This window comes from Pinus tabuliformis, chromosome 3_2 (assembly GCF_031772625.1).
Source record: "Pinus tabuliformis cultivar Carrire ecotype Pingquan chromosome 3_2, CPIR1, whole genome shotgun sequence".
NCBI classification, from domain to species: Eukaryota; Viridiplantae; Streptophyta; class Pinopsida; order Pinales; family Pinaceae; genus Pinus; species Pinus tabuliformis.
This window is the reverse complement of record NC_142302.1, coordinates 619,660,030-619,671,374: the sequence shown is the minus strand read 5'-3', so window position 1 is coordinate 619,671,374 and position 11,345 is coordinate 619,660,030.

Here is an 11,345-nt window from a genome sequence, read left to right as displayed (position 1 = left end):
GATTTTCTTCCATGAGATGTTGTAAATAATTATTACATTCTCCAAATTATTTTCAAAAGTTCAAGTAAATAAATATATATGTGTGTGTGTGTGTGTGTGTGTGTGTGTTTGAAAACAAAAGAAAATAAAAGAATAAAAAAAATTAGAAAATAAAAAATAAGCCCTTATATCGATCCAATCAAAATTCCGCTTTAAAGTTAAAAATGTCAATTTCATACAGTATTTTTAAACTTGGGTTGTAATGTATTATGATATAAAATAATACGACAAGATTTATTTGTTGTTTGCGGTTAAATGGAGCACTCAAACCGACGACCCAGATTAGTCCCTCCAAGATCTACGGCGGAGAGATAATCCTCCCCCCCCCCCACACTCCCGACGGTTAACACGAGTGGGGAGAGGTGAAAAATCGTTTTTTCCCAAACCACTTGGAGCAACATGGCAGCTCTTGGAGCATTTCGGGGGGTCCCCTCCCGAAACCACTTACCTCCTGTACCCCCCCTCTAAATACCACCATCTCCTGGAAACTATTTGTTACATCCACCACTCCACTCCTGTCGCATGTCTTCTCATCCGCCACTCCACTCCTACCACCTATCTCCTCATCCACCACTCCACTCTCATCGCCTGTCTTCTCATCCACCACACCACTCCCGTTGTTTTTCCTGCCACGTCACCCCCTCCATGTTCACTAGTCATTCAACATTCAAATATTTACCGCCAAATCCAATATTGAACGTTATTTCATTTAAAGTTCCCATTGTTTATCTGTTTTCTCAATAAATTACCCCCGCTCCATTACGTTAAGTTTTCTATTATACAACCGATCAAACTACTCTAAAATCCCCTGGAAGCCTGCAATTCGCACCTTTCACCACACCAGTGATTCTATAAGTCGAAGATCGAGCTTCCACCAACTGTCAACATTCTACAACAGTTTTTCCCCTACGAAGTCGACCAAATTTCACTCGAGTAACCTTGTTCTTTAGAATTCTTTTTATCATGTGTTTTATGATATTGTTCTTCCGCCTTCCTATTATTCCATTTCCAAGATGTCAACACACAATGGAAAGTGGAAAGTTCGAGAGAAAATTTCCATGATTCTCCCTGTCCCTGATTTTGATAAATCCCCTCTAATCAACACCCAGTATGAAATTATCGAGAGCCAGTGTGAATTTGACCTTTACGAACTTCACAATTGGGCAAAACAAAAATTCCTTGACAAAAGTGATGATCTGAATGTTTGGGAATCCCTTCTCCCTCAGTTTATTTTCCCCCAAACTCACTTTTTCCCTTAATTCTCCACTTGGTGCCATCTCTGATACCTACCAAGCCAAAAAGTTGTTATTTCCGAAAATAACGAAGTCATCTTCTCCATTTCCCCTCAAAGTATTTTCTAGGCCATGCAACTTGAATACCAAGCCTCCCATCATCCTTTCTCAACTAACGTATTGATGGAATTATACAAAAATCTGACTTTCCCTCAGAGAGCGCAAATCTTCGAATGTTTCCTTCCCGAAAATGTTGAATTACCCCAGACCAATCCCCCATACCTAGTCTCGATCTTCCAATAAATTTCCAAAAAAGTTAATTCTATGGTAACCCGACTTTTTGGGTATTATAATGATTGATGGGTAGATGAAATAGTTCTGGGATTTTTGTCAATTTTTCCAGTTGGCAAAAAGCCATCTATTCTTTTCAATTATAATCAATTTCTATCCAATGCAATGCATGATCAATTTGTAAATTTCAAAGCCAAATGTGTTTTCAAATATTAGTCGGTATTGGTTTATATTATGTTATTTCATCAGTCATACAAGTTCAAATTTCCTTTACAAAAGATAGATAATGAGGGCAATCCTTTGTCAGTGATTCACTGGACTTCTCTGGTTAGAAATAACTCAGAGGAGTATACTTACACTAATTTTGTTGATAAGTTTCTACATACCTCATTATGTTTTCTTTGCAATGATGTGATCCTGAGGATTTCACCAGAGATAAAGAAGATATTGCACTTGTTAGAGAAATCAAAAGTTGGAGACTAGTATTTATACCAGAATTATACTGAAATTAGAATATATGGATCATTGTTAACTCCTTACAAGTTACCAGTGTTTGTACGAGTCAGAATAGTTGCATTAGAATACACTAGACAAATGATGAACATGGATGAGTTGCACTTTGTATCCTACAAAAAGAAAGCACAGTTCAAGTTAAAGGCTAATATAGGTCTGTATATTTTCAACACCAGAGTTGCAGCAAAGGAGGTGGAAGCTATTTTAAGTCAAGTGAAATTTAAGCCTTGTTTCTCTTGGTCTTATGATCCTCTGGGCATCATTTCAAAAAATACATTGGAATAGAAGAGTACTTCCTATGCACATACACCAAGGCCCGAAAAGGAGGGAAAAAGGGAGAGAGAGGCCATGTCCCATACTGACTCTGAAACACAAGGTATAGAATTTGTTGTTTTTAAAAGAAGAAAGAAGGACCCAAACAATACTCAAAAATCATACCCTCAAGTTGATCATCAGGTGATTATTATCCAAGATGAATCTTGAGAAGAAAGGGATACACAACATCCGCCCATAATAGTTTTGACATGAATACCTGTCACTCCTTTTCCTCAAGCAGAAGAAACAATTCAGTCACCTACTCTAGAACCAAAATTTCAGTCTCCAGTATCTTGTAGTTCTCAAATGTCAACTTAGTAGAGTATATTTTCAAGGTACAGGGAGATAAAGTTGAAAATGAAGCTTTAAAGGCTTCAACTTACTCAAAATTTTGGAAGCAGACAGTGAAAACACAACATAGATTGCTCTTTGCATTCGACTCAGAGAAAGGATAGTTCAAAATGGCCTTTATGGAACCTTTAGTTCCAACTCCCAAGAGTGTTGAAGACTGCAAAGCCTCCATTTTCTCAATTGATACAAAGAATATACATGAAATCGATCAAATTGATTTACACAAGAAAATAGGGGAGATGATCTTTTCAACAATTACCAATTCAACTATGACTGTTTCCAAATTACAGTCATCCATGAACAATATGCATTCTCAATTTAATATGGAGAAGATGTCCTCATTTTCTAAAGCCAACATAATCAAATATCTAGAAGATTTGATAATAAAACTAGGACATGACCCTACTAATATCAAGGTGGCAAAAGAGCTTATAAAGAGCAAAGAGGCAGATATTCAAGCATGAAGAAAGAAACTGAAGATACCATCCATGGAACATCCTCTAGCTAAAGAAGTTTCTAGCATAGAAATGGAAAAGGAAAAATTATTTACAATAATTGTTGAGAAGAATGCACAAATACAGAAAATGGATCAGGACATGGAAACATTGTTAAGAGAAAAAGAACAGGGGAAAGTAATAGGGACATCTACATCAGGCATAGGTATAGCAATAGAGACTTCAAGAAAGGAAACATATTTAGATACTACAGAAGAGATTGCTAAAAAATTTAAGAATTATCATCAGTTAAGGCAGAGAAAGAGAATTTATCATCACCATTGATTCGAATCAAGGAGAATAAAATTAAAGTTGATAATGCCTATTTAACATAAGCAGCAGAAGAACTTCAAGCTCATTTAGCAAATTCAGAAATATGAAGACCAGTCTTTTATCATTCATGACAAGAGGATTAAAGCAGATGATTTTCAACTAGATGATATTGTTTTAAAGTGGGATGTCAGGAATGAAGAGAAAGGGAAACATGGGAAGTTTGACAGTTTGTGGAAAATCCCTTATAGGATTGCAGTTGTTCGAGGAATTCATGCATTTTTGTTAGAAGATCTCACTAGAGAAACATTGCCCACAGGACTTGTTAACGGCAGGTTTCTCAAACATTATTTCACTTGAAGTCATCTGGTAACAAACACATCACTATATATATAATTTTACTATTTTAAATATTGCAAGTGTGAGTGGATTTTCGTTGGGAATTGAAGCCTGAAGTGAAGGCCCTAAGTTCATATGAGTTGTTGCTATATTTTATTTGATTTTTCAGTTTACAGAGGTCAGTCTCAGTTTGGTGATAAACATATTTGCCCAATGGAGAAGGCTACTAATCAAAGGTGTTCTTGACACCTCACAGGGAGGGTGTCATCCCCATTGGAGCCATTGTTAGGGTCCTATAATTTATAGGATAAATTGATGACTATTTGTTGATTTTCTCCCATGAGATGTTGTAAATAATTATTACATTCTGCAAATTATTTTCAAAAGTTCAAAGAAATATATATATAAAGAGAGAAATAAAAACAAAAATGAAATAAATAGGGGATAAATATGTGTGTGTGTGTGTGTAAACAAAAGAAAATAAAAGAAAAATAAAAAATAGAAAATAAAATATAAGCCCTTATAGCGAGCCAAACAAAATGCCGCTTTAAAGTTAAAAAAGTCAATTTCATATAGTATTTTTAAACTTTGGTTATAATGTATTATGATATAAAATAATACGACAAGTTTTGTTTGTCGTTTTCGGTTAAATGGAGCGCTCAAACCAATGTCCCAAATTAGTCCCGCCAAGATCGACGGTGGAGGGATAATTCCCCCCCCCCCCCCCCCACACTCCCAAGGTTAACACAAGGGGGAGTGGCCAAAAAAATGGTTTATGCCCAAGCCACTTGGAGTGATGTAGGGGCTCTTGGAGCATTTTGGGAGGTTCCCTCCCGAAACCACTTACCACCTGCACCCCACCCCCCCATAATACCGCCATCTCTCGCCAACTATCTATTACATCCACCACTCCATTCCCGATGCCTGTCTTCTCATCCGCCACTCCACTCCCGCCATTTTTCCTTCCACGTCATCCCCTCCATGTCAACTTGTCGTTCAACATTCAAATATTTACCGCAAAATCCAATATTGAACGTTGTTTCATTTAAACTTCCCATTATTTATATGTTTTCTCAATAAATTTCCCCCACTCCATAACATTAAGTTTTCCGTTATACAACTAATCAAACTACTATAAAAACCCCCGAGAATCCTGGAATTCACACCTTTCACCACACCATTGATTCTACAAGTCAAAGATCGAGCTTCCACCAACTGTCAACATTCTACAACAGTTTTTCTTCTGCAAAGTCAACCAAATTTCACCCGAGTAACCTTGTTCTTTAGAATTCTTTTTATTAAGTGTTTTCTGATACTGTTATTCCACCTTCCTATTATTCCAATTTCAAGATGTCGACACGCAAATGAAAGTGGAAATTTCCAGAGAAAAATCCCATGATTCTCCCTGTCCCTGATTTTGATAAATCCCCTCTAATCGACACCCAATATAAAATTGTCAAGACCTAGTGTGAATATGACCTTTACAAACATCACAACTGGGAAAAACAAAAATTCCTTGAAAAAATTAATGATCTGAATGTTTGGGAGAACCTTCTCCCTCAGTTTATTTTTCCCCAAACTCACTTTTTTCTTCAATTCTGCACTTGGTGCCATCTCTGATACTTGCCAAGCCAAAAAGTTGTTATTTCCCAAAATAACGAAGTTATCTTCTCCATTTCCCATGAAATTATTTGCCAAACCATGCAACTTGAATACCAAGCCTCCCATCATCCTGTTTCAACTGATGTATTGATGGAATTATACAAAAAGATGACTTTCCCTCAGAGAGAGCAAATCTTCGAATGTTTCCTTCCCAAAAATGTTGAATTACGCCGGACCAGTCCCCCATACCTAGTCTCGATCTTCCCAGAAATGTCCAAACAAGTAAATTCTATGGTAACCCGACTACTTGGGTATTATAATGATAAATGGGTAGATGAAATAGTTTTGATATTTTTATCAATTTTCGTAGTTGGAAAAAAGCCATCCATTCTTTTCAATTACAGTCAATTTCTGTCCAATGAAATGCATGATCAATTTGTAAATTTCAAAGCCGAAGGTGTTTTCAAATATCAGTCGGTATTGGTTTATCTTATGTTATTTCATCAGTCAGATAAGTTCAAATTTCCTTTACAGAAGACAAATAATGAGGGCAATCCTTTGTCAGTGATTCATTGGACTTCTCTAGTTAGAAATAACTCAGAGGAGTATACTTACACTAATTTTGTTTCTAATTCTTACATACCTCATTATGCTTGATTTGCAGTGATGTGATCCCAAGGATTTCACCAAAGATAAAGAATATATTTCACTTGTCAGAGCAATCAAAATTTGGAGACTAGTATTTATACTAGAATTATATTGAAATTAGAATATATGGATTAGAGTTACCTCCTTACAAGTTACCAGTGTTTGTACCAGTCAGAATATTTGCATTAGAATACACTAGACAAATGTTGAACATGGATGAGCTACACTTTGTATCCTACAAAAAGAAATCATAGTTCAAGCTAAAGGCTAATATAGGTCCTTATATTATCAACACTAGAGCTGCAGCAAAGGAGGTGGAAGTTATTTTAAGTCAAATGAAATTTAAGCCTAGTTTCTCTTGGTCTTATGATCCTCTAGGCATCATTTCAAAACTTAGATTGGAACAGAAGAGTACTTCCTATGCACATACACCAAGGCCCGAAATTGAACAGTATGATAACCAAGATGAATGGAAAGAGGGAACTTTACAAGAAGTTGAAGAACAATTGGTTAGTTAGTCATCCATGCAGATGCCTATTCCCAAGGAAAAGGAGGGGAAAAGGGAGAGAGAGGCCATGTCCCCTACTAACTCTGAAACATAAGGTGCATAATTTTTTGTTTTTAAAAGAAGAAAGAAGGACCCAAACAGTACTCAAAAATCAGACCCTCAAGTTGATCCTCAAGTGATTACTATCCAAGATGAATCTCTAGAAGAAAGGGATACACAACAGCTGCCCACAGTAGTTTTGATAGGAACTCTTGTCACTCCTTTTCCTCAAGCAAAAGAAACAATTCAGTCACATATTGTACAACCAATAGTTCAATCTCCAGTATGTTCTAGTTCTCAACTTTCAAATCAGCATAGTATATTTTCAAGGTATAGGGAGATAGAGTTGAAAAATGAAGCTTTAAAGGCTTCAACTTACTCAGAATTTTGGAAGCAGACAGCGAAAACACAACATATATTTCTCTATGCATTCAACTCAACGAAAGGACAGATCCAAATGGCCTTTATGGAACCTTTAGTTCGAGCTCCCAAGAGTGTCGAAGACTAAGAAGCCTCCATTTTCTCAATTGATACAAAGAAGATACATGAAATCGATCAAATCATTTTACACAAGCAAATAGGGGAGATGATCTTTTCAAAAATTACCAGTTTGGCTATGATTGTTTCCAAATTGCAGTCATCGATGAAAAACATGCATTCTCAGTTGAATATTGAGAATATGTCCTTATTTGCTAAAGACAACATAATCAAATCTCTAGAATATTTGATAATAAAACTAGGACATGACCCTACTAATATCAAGGTAGCGGAAGAGCTTATAAAGAGCAAAGAGGCAGATATTCAAGCATGAAGAAAGCAACTGAAGATACCATCCACGGAACATCCTCAATCTAAAGAAGTTGCTTGCATATAAATGGAAAAGGAAAAATTATTTATAATAGTTGTTGAGCAGAATGCACAAATACAGAAAATGGAGCAGGACATGGAAACATTGTTAAGAGAAAAACAACAGTGGAAAGAAACAGGGACATCTACATTAGGCATAGGTACAGCAACAGAGACTTCAACAAAGGCAACATCTTCAGATTCTACAAAAGAGCTTGCTAAAGCTTTGGAAGAATTATCATCAGTTAAGGCAGAGAAAGAGAAGTTATCAGCAGCATTGATTCAAATGGAGAAGAATAAAATTAAAGTTGATAATTCCTATTTAATAGAAGTGCAAGACAACTTCAATCTCATTCAGCAAATTCAGAAATATGAAGACCAGCCTTTTATCATTCATATGTTTTTAGAGGCCAAAAATAGCATTTGGCAGAATATAAATGCTAATATAACAGAGATGTGGACATCAATTCAAATCACTTTTGAGCAGGAAGAACTAATGAAAAGAGTTAAGTCAGCAATACAAAATACTAAAGCATATTTTGAGCACAAAACATAAGAGTCACAAAGTATTATTAAGTTGTTAAAATCCAATACCATTTAGAGGACATAAACATTCTAGACATGACAGCAACAGTAATGGAGGGTAAAAGAGTTTTAATGAAAAAGAATTTGATAATATAGCTAGAGAAAAAATGTGAAGAGATGGAGTTGCAAATCAGAAGATTCAATAGAAAGTTCACACTACTGCAGGAAAAGGGTCTACCTACTCTGAGGAATTCTAATGGCAAATTGATTCCATTAGAAAACTACCAAGAACATTTGTGTAACATAGTTGTTGATGTTTCAAAGTTTGTAAAGGCCAAAGGAGTTATTAGTGGAGAAGCATTTATAGAAGGCCTGCATTTTGATTTAAATATTCAACATGAGATTAATCACCTTTTTGTAAATAAGCCAACTTTTGACATTTACACTGAAATGGATGAAAGGTTTAGAAACATGATAAAAAATTCTATCTGAAATAAAGAAAGGTGGGACTAGTTGCTAGAGTTGGTTGAGTAAGTAGAGCTGAAGCCTTGAAATTTCGGCAACAGAGAAACAACATTTGCAGAAAAATAGTCATAGTCAGCACCAGATTCCTTCAAAACCTTAACAGCGCAACAGATTTTACCAGACTTTCCTTATCTTCTTCTTCTATATCTAAAATATATGTGCCTTTAACAGATATTATTTTGTAAGTCTATTTTATTTTGAAGTCCGACTTGAGATGTAAAAAATTTCTGTAAATACTTAGTAAAAGGACTTAGAAAAGGTTGGAACTTGTATGAATAAAGGAGCCACATTTTGATGTAAGTCATGCATTGTATTGAAGTGATCAATTTGCAATAATACAGAGAAGTTTTGTTCCAGGATTCCCGTGTCAAACCATTTGGTGATGTACTTTCTCATGTGAAATTGTTATTTTCTTAGTTTTCCATATGTTTTCTATCTTTTTTGTTTCAAGAAGATTAAGGGTTGGATTTTCTTAGCTGTATTATGCCCTATCTTTTAAATAATATTAACATTTTCACTCTAATGTTAAGTATAGAATTCATCTCATCATGCTCTATATTTAATTGAACTTGCATCATTTTCATCCTAAACACTCCACAAATACTTTAAAATATCTAAAAAGTTTTCCTATCCTGCCCTGTTATAGCTGCTCTCTTATTTTTGTGTATGATCACCCAAAGATTCATGACTCCATGCCCAATGGACTTTCCCTGCAATTTTCATCCAAATATTTGAAAAACCAACCTTAGAACTCAATAACTAGCCTAATATCTTAAAACAGAAATTTAAATCAGATAGAGATATCCCTCTCTAAGGTTGGAAGGGCTAGATCCCATCTTTGCAAGTGGTTTTGTGGTTACCTCTGGGTTTCTCTCCACATCCTAGGGAAATTACAGAGTGATAACAGTAAGATAGCCAAGGAATTGAATTGCTTTCTATATCCACCACTAGAGTGTCAAGTAATGGTTGCAAATGGAGGAACTATAAATTTCTCTAGAAAGTTCCATAATATAAAGATAACCATGGGGTGATATGTATTGAATAGTCCAATTATTTCCATTCCAATGGGTGGTTTTGATGTTGCACTAGGAGTCCAATGGTTACAATCTTTGGGGACAGTTGTTTTTAGTTTTCAATAAATTTTCTTGAAATTTTTCTGGGAAGGAAAGGAAATTGAATTAAGAGGTATCACAAGGAAACCAAGGAAAATAGTCATCTATAATGGCATGACAAAGCTTTTAAAGAAAGAACAACGGGGCGTGATTGCACAATTATGCTCACTAGAGGTTCAAACATCGAAATCATCCATTTCTCCAGATCTCCAAAAAGTCTTTGACAATCATTCCAAGGTATTTGAGACTCCCAAAGGCATCCCACCTATTTGTGGTTATTATCATGATATTCACTCTATTCCAAGAAGTGTTCCTCCAAACATCATGCCTTATAGATATCCCTATGCCCAAAAGATTGAAATTCAATGTATGGTTGCAGAAATGCTAGAGGTTGGTATAACTCAACGAAGCCAAAGTTCTTTCTCTGTGCCAATAGTATTGGTGCACAAGAAGCATGGATCATGGCATATGCATTCAGATTATAGAGAGCTCAACAAGCTCATTATTAAAGATAAATTTCCTATTATTTTCATTAATGGATTGTTGGATGAATTACATGGAGCAATTTACTTCACCAAGCTAGATCTTCATTCAAGATATCATCAAATTAGAATGAAGATTGAAGACATTCCAAAAATAGAATTCAAAACTCATGAAGGTCATTATGATTTTTTGGTCATGCCTTTTGGCCTTACTAATGCACCTTCCACATTTCAAGGTTTGATGAATTCCATTTTCAAACCCTTCCTTAGAAAATTTGTCTTAGTTTTTTTTATGATATATTAATCTATACCAATTATTTGAAGCATCATGTTAAACATGTTGACAGGGTGCTCAAACTATTGGAGGATAAACAATTATATGCAAAAACCTTCAAATGTTTCTTTGGAGTACAAGAGGTGGAGTGTTTGGGTCATATTGTATCTCATGAGGGTGTTATCACTCAAAAATTCCTCTTGGATGTGGGAGAGAAATTCCTAAGGTAACCTTTTCAAACCAATCTTGTATATTGAAGGCTATCCCCTTCAATCTAGAAAGGGCTCTCTCTGACAGCCTAATCACTAAGCTTAACAACTAGTTGTATCTTCAAATAATGGCTAGATCCTCGGTAGGGTTTTTGGATCCTGAGTGTGGTGGTTGGGTAGGGTTGAATAAATATCAACTATTGGGAAATGGAGTAAAATGTGAGGGTTTATAAATATTATCAGTAATTGATAAAATTCTCCAGGAAACAGAGGCAAGGTAAATGATTTCTATCTGTGAATATTATTGTTGCAGTATGAAAGTGGAAAAAGGGATTAATGGTCTATCACATTTGAAGCATCTAGCAATGGATGAATTTCAAATGTAGCTTTAGAGAAAATTTGTGAGTATTTAACTTTATGAAATGGAGCATCTAACAAAGGATGAATTCCACGACATTTACTTTCAGTTTAAATAAACAACTGAGAAGGGAATCGCATACACATGAGAAAGGAGACAAACTTTAAAACATCATCGACATGAATCTATGGTATGAAAGCAATTTGTACTTTTTCATTTACATAATTAATACGAAAAAAAGATTACAAAACAGAGCAATAGTTTCTTCTCCAAAACTTGAAAATCCAACCCTTCTTCCTTCTTTTTCATTCATTATATAAGAAAAATACATAAATCTGAGATCCACAGTGTTTGGGAAAGTATTAATTTCAAT